Source organism: Penaeus monodon, chromosome 38 (genome assembly GCF_015228065.2).
Source record: "Penaeus monodon isolate SGIC_2016 chromosome 38, NSTDA_Pmon_1, whole genome shotgun sequence".
NCBI lineage: Eukaryota > Metazoa > Arthropoda > Malacostraca > Decapoda > Penaeidae > Penaeus > Penaeus monodon.
Genome location: NC_051423.1, coordinates 9,131,335 through 9,136,334, shown reverse-complemented (window position 1 = coordinate 9,136,334; position 5,000 = coordinate 9,131,335). Strand labels below are relative to the sequence as shown.

The 5,000-nt window shown below is 51.7% G+C and overlaps 1 protein-coding gene across 1 annotated transcript in view; it reads left to right on the top strand.

Moving 5' to 3' along the window:
- Positions 1-1,018: 1,018 nt before the first annotated feature.
- LOC119596589 (uncharacterized protein DDB_G0284459-like) overlaps positions 1,019-5,000 on the top strand; it is a 58,943-nt gene continuing 54,961 nt past the window's right edge. Inside the window, exon 1 of the mRNA XM_037945909.1 lies at positions 1,019-1,721. The gene's annotated coding sequence lies outside the window, so the exon portion shown is untranslated. The remainder of the gene's footprint in view (positions 1,722-5,000) is intronic.

The following is a 5,000-nucleotide window of genomic DNA, read 5'->3' as shown; positions in this document are numbered from 1 at the left end:
GAGTTTATTAGCTGCGGCGCTGACGTGAGGTCGTTCAACCCGAGAGCTTTTTCTTGTGACGTCGGGATTAAGGTCTACAGTACCCGCGTTTAAACGTCTGTCAGGCTGTCGTAGATTGCGGTCGTAGAGTCTCCCTGTCAACGCCCTTCACTGTAGAATCGATGATGTAGAGGAGTTAGTAGTTGTAGGAGAATGAGATCAGGTTGTGAACTATTTTCGCTGTTCCGGATTAGCGTGTGACTGTTTCGGATGTGTTCGATGATGTTCGTTGTTGTGTTGTTTGTTGGTTATTTTGTTCATATGGGTTTGTGTGTGCTTTTTCGGCCTTCAAATAGTCGTAGAAAAACACAAGTTGAACTTGTTGCGCGCTTTAACTCTGCTGAGACTGTTCGGTAAAGTGGGTCAGATGTGTGTGTGTGTGTGTTTGTGCGTGTGTATGTGAATCCGTGTTTTTGTTGTTTGTGTAAGGGTGTGTATGTGTTCGTGTTTGTGTTTGTGTTTGTTCGTGTGTTTAAGGATGTGTTTGGTTCGATTGTTTCTTTATCATTTCCGTTGTTTTGCCCCGCGCGGTTGCTTTGCCTCCGAACAGGTGTATGGGTTTGTGTAACCGAGGGCCTCTTTTCTCACAGAGGTATTTGTGTTGTCTGATTATGGGAGTGGGGCATTTGCTTCACCGTAGTTTGTTTTGGGGCGAGTTTAAGGCTATATCTTCTTGTGCTATTCTGTGTTTGGGGGAGTTTGATTCTGTGTCTTGCTGGTATCTTCGAGGTTGTAGATCTGTGTATGAGAGAAAGAGAGAAAAAGGAAGGGGAAGAAAGAGAACAGGAAAGACACAGAGTGTGTAAGCATAAGAGTACGAGACATGTAGATAAGTCTGTGAGGGTGTAGCGGCCGAGTGGGCGGCGGGCGGGATGGCGAGCGAGCAAGCGGGCGGGCGGGCGGCGGGCGGGCGGTGTGGTATGTGGAGCGCGGCGTCACAGCCTCGCGCGTTCCGGCCCGGGTCTGCTGCGTTGAAGTCACCAGTTGAGGGAGAGAGAGTGTGCAGGGTGGGTGTGCGACGCCGGTGCCTCTGCGGCCGACACACCAGATTTTTTAAAACCTCCTCGCGCCCAGTGATAGTTCCCCCCCCTCCCCCGGTGGATGTGTTACCCCCGAGGACGAGCTAAGGAGGACGAGCGTCGAGAGCAGGCGGCGCGGAGGGTCAGAAGGAACGGGGAAAAGTGCACAGTGCAGTGCGGCGAGCGTTGATGGCGGTGTAGTAGTGAGACGGGACTGGGCTCTTGCGGAAGTACGGAGGAGAGAGAGTGGGTGGCTGGTGGTGGCAGTAGTGGTGGCGGTGGTGGTGGTGGTAGCGGTGGTGGAGGTGGTGTAGCGTGCACCCCTACCCCCCCTCCTTACTCCTGCCTCCCCCCCTCTTCCCTCCCTCCTTCCTACTCCTCCTCCTCCTTCCCCCCCTTCTCCTCCTTCCCATTCCTCCAAAACCCCTTTCCATCCCGGGGACTTTACTTGACGAAACTTGGCGTGCAGTGGCTGTGGCGGTGGCGATAGTGGAATAATATACACTAGTGTGGTGCTGCCCACGGTGCTCGGTGTATAGTGTGAGTGTAGTGACGTCGAGTGTAGTGACGGTGAGTGTAGTGACGGAGGTAGTGTGACCGCCTTGTGGATATCACCTGCTGTTGTCCTACGGCTGATAAACATCTCCCTGACCCCAGCACCAGGTAAGTTCTCGCCGGCATGAGTCCAGGCTTTGCTTGAGCGTCGCTGGCTGGCAAGCAGGCTCACGCTGTTGCCACCTGGGCCCGTGTGTGTGTGTGTGTGTGTGTGTGTGTGTGTGTGTGTGTGTGTGTGTGTGTGTGTGTGTGTGTGTGTGTGTGTGTGAGAGAGAGAAAAAATGTGTGAGTAAAGAGATCGTTTAATTATGACCCTTAGTGCGTTAGAGTGATTTTGCAGGGTCTGTATTTGCAATTTGCAAATGAAGAATGCGAACACCCGCCTCCCCTAGAGAATGAACACTTCTGATGTCGTATGAGCACAAAGTCGCCATTCATAATTACTGGCGCTTATGCCATGAGGCGACCCCCATGCATGCGCGACGTGTTACGACATCCTCGCTCCAATGCAAAGGACCCCCCCCCCCCATTTAAGAGAACAGTATCTTCAGGTCTCCCGTATCCGGCCTCCCCCCCTTCCCTTATCCAGCCTTTCCTCTTTTTTGACTCACGAAATTAATGGCTTGACCCAGATTAATTGGCTGTTCGTGAACCGTGATTGCAAAGGCGGCGATTGGTGCGCTTCGCCTGCGGGAGTGCGATTGCCAGAGTGCGATCGCCGTCCGACTGCGCCGATCGCCGCTGGTGACCCCTTTTGGCCCCTACGCGATCCGGCAACTCCTCGCCGCTGCCACAACCTCCTCCGCCGTCCCCGCCGCCGCCGTCGCCGTCGTCGTAGTCGTCGCAGTCTTCGTAGTCGTCTGGCAGCGAGCTCGGCGGCGGAGGGTCGTATCTTGCCTGTTGCCACTACCGGGTCGAACGCGCGGGATAAAAGCGGTGTTTTAGGTTTTACGCTTTTTTTCTCTCTCTCTTTTCTGTCTTTCTTTATTTGTTTTCTTTTGGCTCTAGTTGTTCGACGTTCCGATTTCATTATTCATGTTGTTGTTCTCCTTTTTCTCTTCTTTTTTCCTCCATCTCTTCTTCTTGTTATTCTTCTTTTTGTTCGTTGGTTAGGAGGCTTAACGAGTACACGCCCGCAAAGTATCCGTTGTTTCGAGTGGCACAAATGGCGGAACTTTTTTTTTTTCTTTTTTTTTTCTTTTTTCTTTTTAATTCATCGGGTATTTGGTTAGGTGAAATTGGGTGAGATCTTTGGAGGAATTCGTCACCCTCGTTGTTATATTTCTCTTATTTTTTCTGCTTCTTATATATATTTTTTTCTATTTTCTTACTTTCTTTTTTTTTGAAGTTGTGATGGTGGTAACTGGTGCGCCCTTGAAGTTCCAGTGTGTGTGTGTGTGTGTATGTGTGTGTGTGTGTGTGTGTGTGTGTGTGTGTGTGTGTGTGTGTGTCTCAGGAGCTGCTTTTAGTGGGGACGGAGGGGGAGAGGGAGTGAGGCTTAGCGGTAAAAGGAATGGGGTGGAGTATAGGGGGCGGAAGATGGGGAAGCAGACGACTAGAGGAGGACGTAGAGAGGGAGGGAGGGGAGGGGGAGGGCTGTAGCTGGCGTGGGTGTGGTGTGTTGTACACGAGGGGATGGGGGTTGGGGGCAGAGGGGAGGGGGAGGGGAGGAGGTGTGGTGCAATGTGACAGGTGTGGTTACTCGAGGACTGTTTGTGGGGGGGAGGGGGAGGCTGTTTAAGAAAAGCTTGTTTTACAATGGGCTCACGAACGTGCTCGCGCTGTTACACATTTCCCGTATACATCGGCACGCGCGCGGGGCGGAGGTATCGTCACTTGCTGTTTCCAGTTAATTAGACACAAACACAGCATGTGCACATAATACATACACATAAAGGGACACACACGCATAACGCACTGTTCCTCATTGTAATTAGACACACCAGCACATACAAAACACACACACACACACACACACACACACACACACACACACACACACACACACACACACACACACACACACACACACACACACACTACCCGCAACCCTCCCCCCCCTCACGCACCCCCCCCCCTCCCGCCTCACGCACACGCACATACGTCCGTCGGAGGATAAGCAGCGGTGAGTGTGCCTGCAGCCTGCCTTCTTTTACCTGGGGTGAACGACCGCTCAACACCAGCCGCACAAAAAACGCGGCGAGCCTCGCTTTTGCGGACTCGCCGTTCGCGGATTTTGTTCTGCGAGGGGGGGTGGGGGGGATTTGTTTCGTTTATTGGTGATTTATTGGTATTTTTGGTGGGTTTGAGGAGGAATAAACCCGTCGTGTTGGCGGGTTTGAGGGAGGGAGAGAGAGAGAAAGAAAGAGAGAGGGAGGAGGAGTAAGAGAGAAAAAGATAAATAGTGGGAGAGAAAGAGAAGGAGAGTGGGGACGGGTAGAAAAGAAAAGGGAGAGCGAATCTTATTGCGAGAAAAAGGGAGAGAGAAGGAAAGAGTGAGCGAAAGAGAAACAAGGGAGAGGGAGAGGGAGAGCGGGTTCCGACGAGCCTGGCGAGCGGGCGGTGCATCATGGCCGTCCACGTGGTTGTCTGTCACAGGGTCTCACGCAGGAAGTTACGAACGCGAGTAACTTGTTTTACGGTGTGGGGGTGGGGGTGAGGGTGGGATGAAGGGCGGGGTGAGGAGGAGGAGGAGATGACGGCGTGGGAACCCCTTCGCCCTCCCCCCTCTCTACCCCTTTCCTTTCCTCTCCCCCTCCCTTCTCTCCTCTCGCCCTCCGTTCTCCTCTCCTCTCCTTTCCCCCTCTCCCTGTCTCCCTTCCCTCCCTCATCCCCTCTCCCTTCCCCCATTGTACTTTATATCCTTCCCTCTCACCCAGTTTCCTCTTGGTTGTGCCATGCTTCCCGCAACATTGTTCATTTATTTGAGGAGATAGGTCTCTCTTTTCATACTTCTTCTTTTTCTCATTATTTTCTTTTTCGCATCATTCTTATCTCATTTTTTTCATTATTATTAATTTATGGAGCATCGTGATGCCCTTCGTCCGCTCTCTCCCAGGCGCTCGCATGACCTTAACCTTATTCAACCTTACTTATCCCTGTCCTCTTCGGTTTTCCTGTGACCCCCCCCCTTCCTGAATGAAGTCCTGTATCCGCTTATTTTCATTGTTTTTTTTTCATCACCGTCAACATCGCTCGTTTTCTGTTGTGATATTGCTGTGTTGTACCTTCAGTTTTAACTTAGACTCACTCGCCGCCGTGCCCTTCCGCATTTTCGATCGTCGTAACCGAAACCCCTTTAATTCGTGGTTCTAACGCTTTCATTCACCTCGTTTGGTTTTTATTTGTTTGTTTGTTTGTTTTGGTTTTGGTTTAACTCAGTACCAA